The sequence below is a fragment of the Pleurodeles waltl genome, chromosome 7 (assembly GCF_031143425.1).
Source record: "Pleurodeles waltl isolate 20211129_DDA chromosome 7, aPleWal1.hap1.20221129, whole genome shotgun sequence".
Lineage (NCBI taxonomy): Eukaryota > Metazoa > Chordata > Amphibia > Caudata > Salamandridae > Pleurodeles > Pleurodeles waltl.
Window position 1 is genome coordinate 1,188,167,968 of NC_090446.1, and position 19,636 is coordinate 1,188,187,603.

The window sequence follows — 19,636 nt, forward strand, 5'->3', positions numbered from 1 at the left end:
GTGGGGGAAGAAGCAACACGGATGAGGACAGGGGAAGAAGAAATAAATATAGTGCCTCAAACCTTACTCACAGGGCAAGCAGCAAAAAGACACCATCAAGTTGAAGCAATCAGTACTTGGTCCATGCTCCACATGAAAGAAGAGGAAATGAAACCAGCACATGCTGGTCAATTTGGAGCCACCAAAGAGTGACAATGAAATCAAGGAATGGTAAGCAATTGGCGGGCTCAAAGCACCTTGCGGTATACATTATAAGATCTCTGGCAAGTAGGCAGTCATAAACAAAGCCTAAAAACGAGACGGACCTTTCTAGTCAAGCATGGGAAACTTAGCAGACAAGGTTCAAACAACGAAATGTCTTCAGAACAGATTTGAAGAACCGAACTCTTGCGATTTCTTATCAAGTGCCACACAGATCTTGTGCCACTTACGAGCATTCCAGGTTTAAGATTTCAAAACGTTAATAAAACGTCCCCAAACAGGCTTTTAGCATCATGCTTGAAAGATGAGATCAATAATTTAGTTACGATTCGTGTTTGCTATTTCAAGATGGCGATTGGATTTTCCCAACACAGAATACTCGCAGCAGCAACAGCACCGTTTTCTATGTCCATGATCATCCTCTCGGCTAGGCTACGGTCGGATTTTCTTCAGTAGTTCAAGTGCTGCATGCTGGGATAGTGGAAGAGCCGATGAATGGAGGTTTTTGCTGTTGTCTTCTGAAGGCGAGAGATAGCGGAGTTTGGTTAGTGTTTTGTATACTGGACGTGTAAACTATTGCTGTATGGGAGGAGCATAGATACTATGAAAGCTTATTGGGTTTTTGTTCGAGCCTGCTGTGTATTTCAAGAAGGGGTCCGCATATGTTAATGTGAGAAGCAAACAACGGTAAATCCCTTTTCGACCTGGACCTTGTTAAATCTTTGATTTATAACCTTTGGAAGTACTTACACTTTTGCATTCCGTAGAAATTGGGAATAAAAGCTAAAAAGTATATTGCAGGCAAACGTTTGAGACAGGGCCAGTGTTCTTGGATCTAAACTTGACAGTCTTATGGTGAATGCGGATACGCGAGACTCACACAATAAAGGTGTCAAGATCGCTCAGGAATAAGATTACCTTTCTAGGCGTACAACTCAGGCCAGGAGTGTCGCATTATAGGTGCTGCCCGCAAGACCCTTGTAGTCTGAAGCATCAGTGCGCCTCCAAAATGATGTTTAACACTTTTGACATAGAGGCCCCGTTCCTTTAGTTTTGACTTAAAGAATTCTCTGTTCATTTTACGCTTTTTAATAGCTGAAAAGTATTCGCCCGTGTAACATTTACACATAGTGCAGCCACCTTGGTGATGAGGTTATCCCGTGTATATTTTTGGTCTCCAAAATTCAAATGGTTTTGGAACAAAAAAGGTGTGCGCTCCCGTGTCCCCAATATTCTTTTTTAAGTCATGTAAATAAAACTGAAAAATAATAATTTGGTGATACACTGGAAACAAAAAAGTATTGACAGTATTTTTTTTATGACTCATATTTTTTTAGGCCTAAAAAAAAACTTAAAGCAAGTGAAACTCGCTACATGCATGTTTTATTTTTGTGAACGGCTCTCAGGATGTCTCTAATGCTGTGTAGTAGTTTCATAATAAAATGGGGCAAATGGGCCATGACTTGTATCTCAGCTAGTTTTGATGTAATGAGTGATATACTATCCTCAGATTTTATTTGGTCATTTTGGCAGTTGTCTTTGGGAGCATCATATACATCTGAAAAGGTTCAAGCCGTTATTGGTGAAGCATTGTCACATTCACGGATCAGACGTCTTATGTTGCATACTCCGCGAGGAATTGAAAGATGTGGATAAAATATGATTTCTTTTTTAGTAACCTTTCTCACAAATTTTCTTAGGTATTTGGGCAATGATTGGTTGTTGGTTTGTATTTCTTTTGGTCATTATTGAGTATATTGTGGAGGACAATAAGTTACATTTTTTTAAAGAAATGGTGACACTGACGAAGCTGTGAGGCCGATTAAAAAAGGTGGTTGAAGGTTTAATGCAGTGTACCAAAGTTCACACAACACTCATGATCAGTTATTCACTGTCAAAAACAGCACTGTTTTCAATAATGTACCCTACGAAGTTTCTTAAATATAGTTACATTTGTCATAGATAGAAGGCACAGTTAATGGCAGGAAATTCAAATATGTTAATAATTAAAAACTTCATGCCATGGTTCTGCTTTTTCTAGTTATATTAAATAACAAAGGATCTTGCCATTACCCAGTTTAATGATAGTCGATGTACCAAATGTTAGAAATGGGGTCTTTGGTTGACAGTCAGGTCGCCCCCTGTTCAAGCAAGGACCCTCACTCTAGTCAGGGTGAAAGAGAATCACCCTCAGCTAACCCCTGCTTACTCCCTTGGTAGCTTTGCAGGGCAGTAGGCTTAACTTCAGAGTGCTTGGTGTAAAGTATTTGTACCAAACACACAGTAACTTAATGAAAACACTACAAAATGACACAACACAAGTTTAGAAAAATAGGAAATATTTATCTAAACAAAACGACAAAAATCCACAATACACAAGTCAAGTTATCAATTAAAAATCAAAAAGAGTCTTTAAGTAGTTTCAAACACACACTAACGCTGTCAGCGTGATAAAGTACCTTGGGCGCATCAAAAATAACCCAGCAAGGGCGAGTGTGCATCAAAAAGGGCTTGCGATGTGTTGATTCCACTCACGAGCGGGACCGTGCATCGTTTCTCCTTTTGCCGGGTTGGGGTGCGTCGTTTCTTCTCTCTGCAGGAGAGCGAGGCGTCGATCCGGTCAGCACTCTTGGGTCCGTGCAGGCCTTGCGTTGTTTTTCCACACCCAGCAGTACTTGAGTTGGAAATCCAGCCGCACGATGATCCGAAAACTCCGCAGCGCGGGTTTTGATCTCCCAGCCTCCATCAGCGATGCTGCACGTTGTTTCTCCTGCTCCGATTCTTCGGTTGCATTTCCAGCGAGAGTAGTTTCTCAGCTGTGGAGCTGCCGGCGTGTCGTTTCTTCAGCCGCAGATCGGAGTTGTGTCGATCTTTTCCCCGCACAACGCTCTGTGCTTGGATTTCCTTGTCTTTAGGCTGCCACCTTCTCCTTTCAGGGTCCCAGGAACTGGATGGGCACTACAGGGCAGAGTAGGAGTCTCTCCAGAGACTCCAGGTGCAGGCAGTGAGAAGTCTTTGCTGTCTCTGAGACTTCAAACAACAGGAGGCAAGCTCTAAATCAAGCCCTAGGAGATTTCTTCTCAGGATGGAAGGCACACAAAGTCCAGTCTTTGCCCTCTTACTCTGGTAGAAGCAGCAACTGCGGGATGGCTCCACAAAGCACAGTCACAGGCAGGGCAGCTCTTCTTCCTTAGATCTTCAGCTCTTCTCCAGGCAGAGGTTCCTCTTGTTTCCAGAAGGGTTTCTAAAGTCTGTGGTTTTGGGTGCCCTTCTTATACCCAATTTCTCCTTTGAAGTAGGCCTACTTCAAAGTAAAGTCTCTTTTGAATGTGAAATCCTGCCTTGGCCAGGCCAGGCCCCAGACACTCACCAGGGGGTTGGAGACTGCATTGTGTGAGGGCAGGCACAGCCCTTTCAGGTGTGAGTGACCACTTCTCCCCTCCCTCCCTCCTAGCACAGATGGCTCATCAGGAAATGCAGACTACACCCCAGCTCCCTTTGTGTCACTGTCTAGTGTGTGGCGCAACCAGCCCAACTGTCAAACAGACAGGGAATCCACAAACAGGCAGAGTCACAGAAATGGTATAAGCAAGAAAATGCTCACTTTCTAAAAGTGGCATTTTCAAACACACAATCTTAAAATCAACTTTACTAAAAGATGTATTTTTAAATTGTGACCTCAGAGACCCCAAACTCCACATGTCCATCCGCTCCCAAAGGGAATCTACACTTTAATCAGATTTAAAGGTAGCCCCCATGTTAACCTATGAGAGGGACAGGCCTTGCAACAGTGAAAAACTAATTTAGCAATATTTCACTGTCAGGACATATAAAACACGTTACTATATGTCCTACCTTAACCATACACTGCACCCTGCTCTTGGGCCTACCTTAGGGGTGTCTGACATGTAAGAAAAGGGAAGGTTTAGGCCTGGCAAGTGGGTACACTTGCCAAGTCTAATTTACAGTTAAAACTGTACTCACAGACACTGAAATGGCAGGTCTGAGACATGATTACAGAGCTACTTATGTGGGTGGCACAATCAGTGCTGCAGGCCCAGTAGTAGCATTGGATTTACAGGCCCTGGGCACCTCTAGTGCACCGTACTAGGGACTTAATAATAAATCAGATATGCCAATCATGGATAAGCCAATTAGATACACATTTTGTAAAGGAGCACTTGCACTTTAGCACTGGTTAGCAGTGGTAAAGTGCCCAGAGTAACAAAAACAGTAAAATCAGAGTCCAGCACACATCAACAACCTGGGGAGCAGAGGCAAAAAGTTAAGAGACACCACGCCAAGGATGAAAAGTCTAACAGTCATTATTGAGTATATTGTGGAGGCTCAATAAGTTAAATTTTTTTAAAGAAATTTTGACACTGACGAAGCTGTGAGGCTGATTAAAAAACAAAGGTGGTTGAAGGTTTAATGCAGTGAACCAAAGTTCACACAACACTCATGGTCAGTTATTCACAGTCAAAAACAGCACTGTTTTCGATAAGTGCACCCTAAGAAGTTTCTTAAATATAGTTACATTTATTATAGGTAGAATGCACAGTTGATGGAAGAAAATTCAAATATGTTGATAATTAAAAACTTCATGGCATGGTTCTGCTTTTTCTAGATACATTAAATAACAATGGATCTTGCGTTTACCCAGTTTAATGATAGTCGATATACCTGCATCATACATGAAAACTGAGTTGGTCTTCTCAGGATTTTAATTTATAACCTGCAGATCATCACTAATGTCAGTAAACATCAAGTGTTTTAACTCACTGAGCCAGCTTATGTAATAAACTGCGCAGTAAAATCAGGCGTGTTTCAGAGTAAAAACTCAACTTGAGTAGGGTGCAACACAGGAAGCAGCATACAGATGTGTTTTTTTGTATAGTGAGTACACTGCTACAGCTTCTTGATGCTTCAAACTTTGCAGTTGAGGAAGTTGAGTCCCCGTGAGGTAAAATGGTTTGCCCAAGATGACACAATTCGCACCAGTGAGGAGCAAAAGCATAAAAAAAAACCCTACATCGCAGCTAATAAAATAGATGTAAGAAACAATATGGTCGCAACTTAAGGCACTGTATCTAAAGTGTTACTGTTAGGGTGTACAACCTGATGATGTGAGATTAGTCACAAGCATCCTATAACAACAGAGTAGAGAAAAGTGATTTCTCTCACTATCAAGTAACATTTTGCTTAGTCAAGGTACATTTTGGTTCACTCTTCTTTTCTGGTATTGTGCTGTTCTGACTCAGTGGCATTGCCTTGGTTCTTGTGCAGGTCTCCTACAAAACTCTGATTCATTGTAATAATAGAGTATTATTGTGTTTATACAGCAACTATGACCACGGTTTGAGCACCGTAAATAACCTGGTTTACTATTATCAAATTAAAGGTACACTGGAATTAGTCTTTGACACTTATTTCTTTCAAATAGTGAAAACGTACAATTTCAAGCAAAAGCATTCGGATATATGAACAGAAAGTGAACTCAACGTGTCATTACGTCATATCCCTTTACCCAATCAGACACAGATATCAGTCTTTGGGTCCTTACCTAAGTCCTTCTTAGAGGCAATTTATATCGAGCTTGGAAGTGCTTACTCTTGACCTTACTATGAGTCTCTGCCAAAATATTGTGAGGAAGGATCTATCACCATCCTGTTGCTGTCCTTGGCATGCTCTCTCCATTAGTTTACTTTCCCTCTCTTGCAAACCTTGCATTTGTATGTGCAGAAGAGATGGGAGTCATCCCCATATCAATCCAGTCTCTGACATGTTGCCTATGTTCCCTCCTGATCTTTCCTTTATTTGATGGTGGTGAATTGGTTTTCAGTATGTAAGCTGCTCCCTGTTTTTCCTTTAATTGGTCTGCTCTTGGGATTGGTGGGATTCCCAACGACACGCAACATACCTATTGCTTGTACATGGCAGCAACATGGCAACACTTGGAGGTAACACATAGCAGCGGATTGGGAACTACAGGCTAGGAGATTTACAGGTGCCTCAAGAGGATCTTGCCTTGCAAGAGTGAGAAACCTCCTCATTGACGGAGGAGACCCCTCTGCAGAGTACTGCTCCGCCTCACATACATCTACTCATCCAGGGGATGAGGCGATGAGGGTGGGGCTGCAAAATACAAGTTCACGCTTTCCAGGCACTAGGATTTAATTTCACAAAATAGAGAGGTGGGTATGTGGGTCTGGTGTGCCGAGGGGCTGGAATGGCTACGTCGTCACCTTGAGTTGGTCTAGAATAAGACTGTTGCTTATATGGCTTGTTGTTTAAAAATGTTCTAGTTTGTAGTGCAAAGATCCAGTAGCTCCTGTTAGACCTGGAAAAATATGCCATGTATAAAGAGGTGATGGTGGGATCAATGTTGCTTTAATATGCGTTATTGATCAGCATGGCTGATCTGTAAGCTATTATGAATCCTATAAAACCTAATAAAGCTGGTTAAAAAAAACATGGCAACACATGGGACTGTTAATTTATAAGGAAATATGAACCCCCGTATGGGAATCGCAGTGGATTTTACCCAGAAAGGATTGGTAGACTATTCTACTGAGTGTAACAGGTGAAAAGGCCGTGCATCACAGTGACAACTGTGAGTTGCTTCATAGCCTTGTGAGAGGGCTAATAGTCGCTCCTACTATCGGTTGGAATTCCATTTATGTGTATTTTCGGTCCTGCGTTGTTAAATTCTGTGCAGGTGAAACAATACAAACATTACATGTCGTCTTTCTCAAGGTAGTTTATGGAAGTATAGCCTGCTGAGGAAAGCCCTAAGAGCCAGCTTGAAATCTGATCAAAAGGTCAGTAAAGCATAGCTATCTGCGCATGGCAAGGGCTTCGACTTAGACTGTACTACATAGCTCTCTGGTTATCCAGGCACTAACTAGAATGGGGCACATTTGGTGGAAAGTTAGTGATGATTGTTTCATTTGAATACAATATTAATAGTGGAGCACTGCAAATAGTTTTTGGTAAGGAATGATTCTAAATTGAGTACGTAAGTGAGAAGTTTTTTTTATTTTGGTAGGTCTGAAGCCATAAGAGCAAGGATGTTACTCATAGGGTTATACATACTCTTGAGCACCGATAAGTGTGTAAGACCATGTAATAAACTACAAAATGATATGAGGAATTTATGTTTTCCCCATGTATAATGTGCTGGCGAAAAATAAAACAGATCAGTGGACGTAGAGCACTGCAGTGATCTGTGCATAACCCTATAGGTTTGAATTTCAGTAGGCCAAATGCAGCCCTATTATTGAGACGGATAAAATGATTACCATTGAGTTGGATAATAGAAGCATCTGTGGATAAAATACCAAAATATACTTCTCAGCTTTCAGAGATAGTGACCTTCTCGCTTGTGTCTCAGAATCACATCCGACTCCTGTGAAGTGCATCGTCATTGCTGCTATTTGCCTGATAAGTCCTACTGGAAATCACACATCCTCCTGCTCTGAATTTACAAAGTGGTAAATACAAGTACTGCACCATAGCTGAAATCAAGATCTCAAGTGAGTTACAGAATGTTTGCAGCAGTAACCTTATACGAATTAAGATAGGAAAGGAAAAACCAAGCCTTCTCTTTGCTAGTGCTTAGAATTCCTCCCACGCCTGCTCTTCCAGAAGGAACTGGCGACACTTCTATGAGGTAATACCCCAGCCCTGTGTAAGTTACTGGATGATGGACCGAGCTGTCAGTCTTTGTTGCTCTTGTACTGATTGTATTCAGTGCACCATTTCACTGTTGCTCTCGTTTGCTCTAAAAACATCCCTGCTTGAGCACCTTTCAGGTTTTTATGTGATGAGTAGACATTAAAAATATATCAATATCATCACATTCCATTACAACTTTTCTACCTTCCCAACTTCTTCTAGTGTGTTGTTCGCATTCTTCAACCCCTTTTCTGGACCATAAACCTTGTACTAGTGCTGGACCATCACTTATAAGTATCCCATTGCTCCATTCCACTTGATCTAAACATGTTCAGAAAGAGGATGGACTCGTGTATCCAAGACAGGTTTGAGGAGTGCTTCATTTAAGTAAAACATGCATTAGTCTGCCAGGCGCTAGTTGAGATGCATAAAGGTTGGCAGTGCAAGGCTCTGGACTCCTGGCTGGTTGATTGTATAGTCAATGAGTTTCTATTGAGAATCACCAGTATTTATGAAGTTTCTGAATATTTCATTTTACGTAATGCAGAAAGCGGACTTTCTGAATATTTCATTTTGCTTAATGCAGGAAGTGGCTCTGCCAAACGGCCCGTTGCCAGTGAATTGTTACATGTAGTTGCTGCTAAAAATATTGAACAATTTTGGATGCTTGTCTGCGAATGAAGACGGCAGTAATATCCTTTATACAGATATAAACTCTAAAACACAGACTACCAGTATCTCAAACTTATGCAAATATCTCCCTATCAGAATATGGGCTGGCACTTAATCATGCTGTCAAGTTATGGGCTCCATTAATGGCAAAATAGGAGTTTGAATAATTAACCCAAACCTAACATGTATGGGAAATTAGTGTTGGATTGTACACCAATGCTGCATTTTAGCTATGTTCACACTCTGAAAATGTGACACACAGGCAAGGATACACAAACACACGCTAAAATTGAGAACTAAATGCAGGTCAACATTTTAGAATCTGTTTTTGCAAAAGAAGCGTTTGAGGTCTGTTATCACCTCTAACTCCACACGGATGTGACCAACGATAGACTAATGTTTACAGCCTAATTTTTTAATTAGCATTCCCATGTCATTAAGCAATTTGAGGAAGTAAACTCAAATGTAATGTGCTTAGAAGTATTTTAAATTATTTTTCTAATATGTATTGGAAGCGCAAGTGATCATGTATAGCTTGAACTCTTGTAAAGTACCAGATCTGGAGAGGATTTGTGGACCTGCGTTGTGAGAATTTTTTCCGAAAAGTGTACTAATCTATTAAAAACAACTCTAATAATAGTCAAGACAATTAAGTAGTGCAGTACCCATTAAAAGGTAGGTCTGTAATACCAATTTTCAAAACAAGCATTGGCAATGAAAGTTTGGCTTATGAATTAATGTACGTTTGTGTCACTGACTGGTTTAAGTGTTCAATAATGCATCATACATGCAGTCTGTCATACATCTTTGAACTTATGTATCCATTCATCCATCCACTCACTCTAGCATTCACCCTGTGACCCAAGCATAATAAAATGCACAGAAACCCAACAACATATGCAAGATAAATTAAAAGAATATAAGTAGAAAAAAAGATAATATGCTGCCACCTAAACATGGTGAGAATATGGTTGCAGTAACAAACATAATCATTGCAGCAGTATTGTACATAGCCTCGTATTGTTTTAAAGTCTGAGAATGGCCGCCACCTTTACAACCATTGTGTTGACCATCTTGGAATGGTAAAAAAAAACAGCCTTTGATAATGGATCCCAGAAAGTGGCCCAGCAGAATTCGCACACTGCAAGTTAAATAAATGGGAAGCAAGTGACCCGGTAACAGTACCCAGGCCTAAACAAAATAATTAAATTGTTACTATACCTCCAGGTCGAGTAACTTGAATAATCTACTCGACATAACTGTAATATCCTTGATCCGTAAATGGGTCTCAAATTGTGTGATACTAGGCAAGTACTTTATTTTCCAGAGTCGCCTTTTCCTTCATTCTCACATATGAGTGCACCTTCAAATATGTGAGTTCAGCATTTCTGCTGTACAAAAAAACTCTCTTGTTTGATTAAACAGACTAAATGTTTGCTCCATGTATAATAATAATCTAGCCTGCATATAGTGTACACATGATCCATGACTTGTCTTAGTTTACTAATAGCTTTGCCTTCAAAGCAGAAGTATTTCCCAGTTTATGTTTAAACACTCACTTTTAATAGCTATATTACTAAAGCATGATGTGGTAGCACACTGTAATTTACAGACAGTAAATTCCCAAGAAATGTTCACAAACCTTCTCACTAACTTGCAGCTTTACTGATAAAACTATGTAGCGTATTAATAATCTGTGAAAACTGGGTTTCAGGAAACATATTTATCATTTGCATATCACTAAATAAAGTTTTATTTGTTTTCATCCTATTAAATATTTTTTAAATCACACTGAAGAACAGAAAATAGTCTCTCACAGCTACTGACTATTTTGAAATCTTTGTACAGTTGACTTAGTTATTTAAATGTTGCGTGCTAGAAAAACCCACACAGTCTTTCATTTCTCACTTTTTACAGCTGGTCAGACAGGTCACCTTACAGAATCCTGGAACTCTGCAGTCAGAATGAAAAAAGACAAGTTGACTTTTGACCTCAGTCTCTGAACAAAGAGCAAATGGAACAAGAATTAAAGGCGTCTTTTTCACTTTGAATGAACAGAAAACCTGTTCTTTGTCAACTCGCCAGAAAGGGTGAGTAGGTCCTAAAAATAGCTCGACCTGATTAAAAATGACTCACCATAGCGAGTGGTCGAGTAGATTTTTCAAGGCCTGGTACCTATGGAGCTGAAGTATCTTTTTTAAGAAAAAATAAATGATAGGGGACCCTTAAAAGCCTATTGCCTTCAGCACATGCTTTTCACACTAAGTAAGTTAGACCTACTTGCTTTGTCATAACTTTCCATTCTTAACAGATTATGTCTAAGAAATCTGCCCTAACTTCCTATTCAACCGATAAGGCCTATAGCTATTACCATTTTGCTTGATACTATAACCAACACAGGCCAAATGAAGTGCGCATAAGCTGGCAATCATTGTGCACTCAGTTATAAAATTACAATTTATACAAAATTACAGATAGTCATAAAATATACAACCCTTCTCAATAGGACCTAAAAAGAATCATCACAGTGAAAATCTTTTCCTCCGAGTGGTTTTTTTTTTCATAGTGGGTTACCAACATCAAAATTGCATTCTGTGTGATTACATGTACTAAAATACCTGTCTATGGCAGGTAACATAGTGTGATAACATTCCAGTGTTAGAGGTCTAATGGTTTTAACAAATGCCTTTCATAATAAATAAACCAGGCCAACTGGCTTTGTCATAACGATTCATAATAAACAGGTAAATCAACGGAACCTAGCATAACATTTCCCAGTGAACCAATAAGGTTGACACCATAACCAACACAGGCCCACTGCAGTGCACATTATCTGGCAACCATCATCCATACAATTAAACAATTACAAATATGTAGAAAAGTACATTTTATCAAATCATATACAACCCCTCTCAATTAGGGTTAACAAGAAACATGGTAGTGAAAATCCTCAGGGTTTGTCAGAGTGGGTGACAAATGTCAAACCCTTGACTACTATAGTTATGATGAGATTACTGTTAACAAAATACCTGTCTAAAGCCTATACCACAATGTGAAAATAACTCAATGTTAAAGGCCCTCTGGCCTTGACAAATACTTTTTGCAATAAACAAGCTGGGTCTACTTCCTAGGTCACAGTTAGTCATAATAAACAGATTAGACCTATGGCACCAAACATAACTGTTGCCACTGAACCAACCAGGCGTATAGCTTGTCACCTTAATCAACTCAGGTCTGCTGTTTTGAATGTGAACTTTCACACAAGGCAACCATAATACAATTACAAATGTATGTAAAATATATCCTTTTCAAAATAAATGTCAGGCCTACAGCCTTTATCATAACATTTCTTTAACAGGCCAGGTGTATTGCCATGATAATTGCTTAATACCATAACCAGCACAGTCCTGCTGTATAGAATAGAAGTCTTTCTACAAGCCAAAAAGTGCAATACAGCACTCTTTTCACTGGAAGCACACCACTTCGGCCCAAAAAAATCCTGTACACAGAGACACCAACATGTGGGTGGAGCCTAGTCCTTTCTTTAAGTAGTATAGAAAATGCAATGTTTTTGTTACTCACATAAGGTCGGGGACAGCTGCATTGTCCACCGAGACCTAAAAAGGCTGGCTTTAAAACGTCTCCTAAGGTTGGCGTTTACTAAAAGAATTATCAAAAATGTCACTTGGTCAGGTCCAAGCTAACTTGTTGTTGGAACATGTGGATACAATTGTAAATTTATGTCTGTGGTCAACTGTTAGGACTGGGTGTCTGTAATGCAGGAAGTTAACAGATTATAGTGATGTTTCATAGATTTCCAGATAATAGTAAACAAGCTGTTTACTATGTTGAAAGCTGCAACTTATAGTCCTTGATCATTTCTTATTATATATTCAGACTCAGCTGCAGTCAGGTACTTGTCTGTTAAAATAACCCTTTGGGTGGGTCTCAATTGAAGTGAATAATGGACTTAGGTCGAGCCAGACCTAAAAATCCACGTGGGTTAATGACTGCTCTTCTCCCATCTGTGCTGCTGCCAGAGAAACTACCATAAATAATGTTGTGTTTGTTCCTCCGAAAGGTCAACCTCAGGCAGCTGGATAGATAAACCAAATGATCACGGCTAAGTGGAGGGCAAGCACCTTTTGTTTCTGAAAGCATATGAATTCTTCCTAATCAAAACATACTTCTGGCTCCCATCAAGTAGGTGGAGTCAAAGCCCATCTCCTGGTCGTTCTCACATAATTCTCTAGTGACAGCTGTGCTATCAAGCTAGACCATAAAAGGCTTCTGCACTGAGAGTGGAAAAGCCTCAGTAGGTAAGGGGTTTAAGTTGGTATTTCATTCAGCTGTAGATTAGTTTTAGGGAGTAAAAAAGATGGCAATCGTTTTGCAATTCCTGCCTCTCTTCTTTGCATTCATTTTAAGCATGTGTTGGTATTAGGATGTCTGTCCTATAAATCTATGATTCTACTTATGTAGTATCAAAACTATAGAAGGTTCACGGAGCACCCACCTTTAGGACTTTTTTTCCTGGTAGCCAGGTTCTGGAACAGACTTCCAGTTCACTTATCTTTGCATCTAAATAGCTATTTTTTGCATTATATTAAAGTTGGGTTTGTTTAACAAAGAACAATTGTTCATGACCACATGCTTACGTGTTAATGGTATGTAGATGCAAGTTGGTTATGAGGGTATTATTTTTTTAGATTGTTTATTTGCAACTTTTCTGTTGCTATTTTTCTATGTTTGGGTCGTTCTCATGTTGTGAAATGTCTGAGGTAATAAATAATGTTAATAGCTCATACGAGGCAATGTGAAGCTCCTGCAAATGATTGCCTTTTATTCTCTTATTCCAAGTGAAGCCTAAGCCTTGATATAAAAAAATAATAATAAAAATGTCATGTGATGGCACTTATATGTTATCATGGGTGACTTAAGCGCCAGGGACATACAGCACCTTTTCAGTCACATTTCACTAATTAAACAAGCATTTGCAATGGAATTGGTCTGGCATTTGCTTGAGTTAGAGCTATTAGTGTTGTAAATTCCTAACCGGATTTGTCTTGCCATATAAACTGAAAATTAAAAGTAAAACAGTTTCACATAAACGAGCCGACGGCCGCCATGAGCATCAGCGTGAAGAGACACACAAAAGGAAAAAAGTTCGCTCACAGTCAAACTTATCGGCAAAATGCCATGTAACAAGCCAGTGTTGAGCTATCAGCTTGATTTCATTTTCTTGATACTAACTGAAATGATCACCTCTTGGAAGGTGGCTGACAGACAGACAGACACCAGCTCTGGTTGTAAAGCTATCCTCGGAGAAGCTTGTAGAGCACTCCCTTCCTTGGTTATATAGATCTTAAAACAGGAACCATAAGTGGGTTTATGAGTCCCACTTTTATACAGTCAAAGCAGATAGATGTGGATCCACTGTTTGCATTTTCAAAACCAATTAGGGTGGTTTGCCTTTCAAGTGGCCAGTCCAGGTGGTTCTCCAGACACAGCCTTTTTGTAGAATGATGCTCCTCACAGCCCCACACAAGCTCAAAGAGTTGAGAGCTTTTACACTTGGCTGTCATTGGCCACAATGTAGAGTGATCTGGGGAAAAACAAAAGGATGGTCACACCTAAGGGGCCTTTCACCATGAGTAAAAGGGACTGCAGCACCACCCTTCATCCCCATCCTCTACCAAATACCAGTGCTACAGGAAGACTAATCAGCAGCAACTTTCAGCAAAACATACACAAACGTGCACAACATGCACTTGGGATAGTAGCGCTAGCATCTGGGCTAGTGCATAGAAACAGAACTTCACACGATTATGCCTCCACTCCAGTGACACAGATAGAAAGGTCTGGTTACCACTATGGATTTACAAAAGATGTGATGCTGCCACCACCATTCTAGATACTGAATCCATGACAGGGACATGTGTTTCAAGGAATGGGTCTAAAACCCCATGCAGTTGGCATATTATTAGCTTGTATCAATGCTAAATGCGGATACAAAACTCCTCTAAGGCCCTGGCAATGAGAATATCAGCAGGGAGTGTTACTTTTGTCCATGCGAATCAAGCAGAACTTCCCCTGGGGAGGAGTACCACTCACAACCTCCATCGTCTAACATGTGTACTGACATCTCTAGCGAGCTTACGTCCTTGGACATTGGGCGAGCCTTTGATACAGTGGATTAGGAATATCTCTGGACAGTCATGGAGAGGATGGGTTTCGGTCCTAGTTTCCTTGGCTTGATTAAGCTTCTTTGCACTCAGCCTTTTGCAAGAGTTTGAACCGAGGGATGGTAATCAGATAGTTGGGCGCTAAAATGTGGCACCTAACGAGGATGCCATTGTCCCCTAGCCATGGAGCTTATGGCACGCAGGCTATGGGCAACAATGGCACATTGGAGAATTCAGCTGGCTCTTATAAACCACTGTAGTCAGTTTGAGGGATCCAAAGCACTCATTCTTGCCACTCCATGCATAGCTTGACATCTAGTGGAAGGTTTATGGCCTGAGAAAACATTTGAGTGAATTGTAACATTTTCAAGTTTGGGGGATTGGCGACAGCAGCACCTGACTCTTTTCCAGCATTAGGCCCAGTCTGGGAGCTTTAGATATGTGAGGATACAGGTCACCATGGATGAGGAAGCCCAGTACGCTCTTGACATGTGAGGTGTGATGGACGGACTTACATGATCAGTAGAGTTTTGGAAGACACAACCCTTATCGCTTATGGAGAGAATATCCCAGGTGAACATGATTTTCATCCTGCAAAGCCTTTAAATGCTGCAAAATTACATTGGTCCACAGCACATGGGTCATTTCAATAATTGGATAGACTAATGTGGTTTTGAATGGGAAAACGTAATGGCAACTTTGAAGCTCCCATGGTTAAAGGGTGGTTTGGGGCTCCCTAACATTTTCTTATACTATGTGGTGTTCTAGCTGCAGCATGTGACTTATTGGTTTGTGAAAGGAGACAACTGGCAAAAATTAATATCCGAGGGGAAGAGAGCCTATTACCATCAGTTGCGCAGCCCAATAATTTTATGATGGGAGGCAGCGTCCCAACAAGTAAGTTGGATATGGGTTGGATAATGGGCATGAGAAGTAACCACCACACCTAGGAGGGCTCCTTTCTCCCCTGATAACCCTATTTGGCAATATCCCTGAAAGGTAGAAAAGACCACGGTTATGTCTATGGTTAAACGGACAGAGGTTGGCTGCCAACACAAGAGGGGATTTGTATCTTGATGGAAAACGGTTAACATCTGAAGAGCTAAGGAATCTTTTGGAGTTGGGCCTAATCAGTTTTTACACCATGCCAACCTGGCACATATCCTAGTTGGATGTGGATCACCTTTTGATTTATTATTTATTGAGTGCAACTGTCACTCCCAAGGGAGTATCCTGATGCTGGTGCAAACAGAGGACGGTAGACTACCAAAGGTCCCATAAGTAACAGTTCTGAAAAAGAGAATCGGAGGCTTCTTACAGGATAATTGAATAGCGGAGGGAGTCGGAGATCCTGTAGACCCAGGTCTTAAGATGTTTTCTAAAAGCAAGTTTGGTGTCAATGAACCTCAAATAACTGGGTAGAGAATTCCAGACCTTCGCTCCAAGAGCCATAAAGGATTTGTCACCTTTAGTTTTTAGTCTGAAATAAAACGGTTTCCGTAGGTTCGCCTGTGATAATCTTAATGGTCTATTAGTGAGTTGATATTTGAACCACGTAGTCAGGAATTTAGGACCAAGCCCTCTGTAGGCTCTGAAAGTAAACAACATATTTTTAAAGAGTACTCTCCTATGGTTTTAGGATATCAGCCACCTCTAGCAAGGCAGTTTCAGTAGAATGCTTAGGGCGGAAGTACATTTGCATTCTCTAGAAATTAGATTAATTGGCTGTTTGATTTTCTCTAACATTTTGCTCAATGCTGGTAACCAAGAGATAGATTACAGGTTGGACAAATTAGTCGCACTAAGTGGCGGTTTCTTCTTAAGTGGTTTCACCACTGTCACCTTCCAGGCATCTGTAACTACTGCTAGACTCCGAGTTGTTCAAGAGCCAGTTGATTACAGGTTGACCATATCCACCAATTCGTGTAGGACCATAGGAGGGCAGGGATCACTAGGAGAACCAGATTTACATATCATCATAGCTTAGCGAGACTGCTCCAGTGAAATGGTGTGAAATACCGTCAGCATGTTGGAATATTTTGTTGAGGCCATTTTTACTTTGGTACTAATCCGAGGAAGAGTAAAGGGGTTGAAATGTTTACAAATCTCCTGTATCTTTGCCAAAAATAAGAAGAAATCTCATTACATGAAGCTTGTGAAGATGGAATTTGACTCTCCATAGCCTTAGGTTTAAGAAATGAGTTGATAATATTAAAAACTGCTTTTTGATTGAATTTAACTAATTCTATTTCACCTTCCCTGAGAAACCAAGGTTATGACAGATATCCTGGTGCTAGCTGGAGACAGGTGATCAGTCACTAATCTGTACTCTCTTAATGAGAGAGAATGAGAGAGAGAGAATGAGAGAATGAGAGATATATATATATATATATATATATATATATATATATATATATATATATATATATATGGTTATGGAAGTGCTCTAGATAGATTCCGAGTGAAAAAGCATGTGAACAAGTTAGAAGCATTTCACCGAATGCACGCTTTACGTTAGTCCAGTTTCTTTATAGACATACGACACACAATTGCACCTAAAAAGATAGTGATGATTTACCTCCGTAGATCATCTGCCTTTGGTACATCTCAATCAGGTAGAGCGCATTTCCTGCATATGGTTAGGTGATGTCATAAAATAGATGATCTGTGGAATAAACTGTTTGTATTTAGCATATAGTTTGTGCCTATCAAAGGCATTAAGAATTTTTTATTGAGTGTAAGCCCCACGAAAAAGAACCATAGAATGACAAACCTTGACAAAGCCAGTAGGTCTGGCGTTAGCTGCCAGCCTTTTGGCTTTACCAATTCTTGTTTTGTTTTTATCGTAGTTTATGCAAACACTTATTGCTAGTGTAGCTTCTAGGCCATCCATCTAAAGCCAAAAATATTTTTTGGTTTTCAAAACGTGCATATTGCCATAGTTGACCCCGACGTGAAGAGGACTACTTTGTGTGTGGATGTGCTTCTTGTGAAAGGTATACCTGGCTGATGGGTCCTAATCAGGGCAAAGCCGCTCCTAGGTTGCTTGTGCTCTGTTTCAGGGAGGATATGTGCCCTGGAAGTTTGGGCTGGACTGTTTCCATTGGAGCAGGGTCAAGACTGACTTGCATATGGCTGGGTCCAAACTGAAGCAGCATGCTGTGCAGAATAATAATGGACTGGGGTGAAGCACAAGTAACTACCAGTGGCTGAGATTAATTCAAGCATTCCATCCATTACTTTTTTGTATGCTTCCTTGTGAAAGAGCATCATGCTGTAACTCAAAGTGAAATCAGCCAGCGGCTGAATTCTGCTAATCCACTGCCATGATAAGTACTGCAGGGGCTGGAAAAAAATGTGAATGTCACAGCAACAGTCTAATGGATCTTGTCTGGCTGAAAACCCCTTCAAGTAACTGTTATACACATACCTGTAGAAGATTAAAAAGGCCTTGGCTAACCCCAGACATTAGCATTAGCAAAGACAAGAGGCTGACAACCAATGGCAAATCAATTGGTTTGCTGTTGGCTGACAGCCTCTTGTCTTTGCTAATGCTTTTTTGTAATATTTTTGTAAAACTTTCTTACAATTTGACAGACACACAAAGAGGCTTGCACACATAGACCTAGGCTTGCATAGACTGAGAGACAGAGAGGCTTGCACCGAGAGACAGGCAGTGAGGCTTGCACAGACATGTTTGCACAGACAGGCTTAGGCAGACAGAAAGTCTTGCACAGACATACAAACACGCAGAGGCTTGCTTAGACAGAAGCTTGTGTTGCGCCAACAGGCAGACAGAGGCTTGCACATACAGGCAGAGAGGCCTGCAAGGAAAGGCAGAAATACAAAGATAGAGTTGTAAAGATCTATCGGGCTGGAAAGGTAGATAGACAGTCTTGCAAAGGTTTACGGACAGAGATGAAAATGCAGAGGTAAGTGAACAGACAGCTATATAGAACAAGAAACTGGGATACGTGGCAGAGCTAACATTAGTGATATGTTTGTTAAATGTCTATATAAGCAGGGCATACAAGAGCACTGTGAAAGCACACTATAAATCCATTGAAGCAGGACATACAGACTAAATTGGTTTACACATATAACCACATACAAGAGCTCTGAAAGCAAACAGTCATACAAACTGGACATATGAACTAAATTGGTTTACAAATATTACTGTAGCCCTCAATTATGATACATACCAGAATAACATTGAGGAGCGTAGTTAGAAATTAACTTTATTGCATGCAGACTAAGAAGAAGACAACTTCATGAAAACAGTTTCAAATGGAATTTTGTATGCTGAAAAATAGAAGCAGTCAGAAAAGAAAAAAACAAAGACCACTTTGAATTTACAAAAGCATTAGTATGATATAGGCACTGATAAAGCTGGAATGTCCTGTGCTAAACATGGAAGAGCTGTTAGAAAGCGTCCTGCTATCATATCCGACTCTAAACACAAAGGCAACACCAGACCAATAAAGTAAAACCAAAAACACTGGCACTGAAAGGAACTACCTTGTGTGCAGATGTGCACCTTGTGAAAGAGTAAAATGCAGTCACTCAAAGTAAAGTTATCCGGTGGCTGATGTGGGCTGACCTCATGCTGTATACTGATGCTGTTGTTGTAGAAATCAAAATGTGAATGACAAACCAACAGCCCATGTATGGCTGAAAGCATCTCTTAATACGTTTTATATATATATATACATATATATATATATATATATAAGTCAAGTCAATTAAGTCTTTATTCGATATTTCATCATAAAAGACATGCTACACGTCATAATACTTATAAAATTAACAGTGCTAACGATTAAAACAATAAATACAATATTTCATAAAAGCTACTAATGCTTCATTTGTTAAATATTTTAACATATTAAAAAAGGAAGTAC

General features: G+C 40.2%; 1 protein-coding gene across 2 annotated transcripts in view; it reads left to right on the forward strand.

The window, feature by feature from the left end:
- The first annotated feature begins 640 nt into the window (after positions 1-640).
- NARF (nuclear prelamin A recognition factor) overlaps positions 641-19,636 on the forward strand; it is a 252,638-nt gene continuing 233,642 nt past the window's right edge. For both annotated transcript variants that reach the window (XM_069200293.1, XM_069200295.1), the window contains exon 1: positions 641-745. The gene's annotated coding sequence lies outside the window, so the exon portion shown is untranslated. The remainder of the gene's footprint in view (positions 746-19,636) is intronic.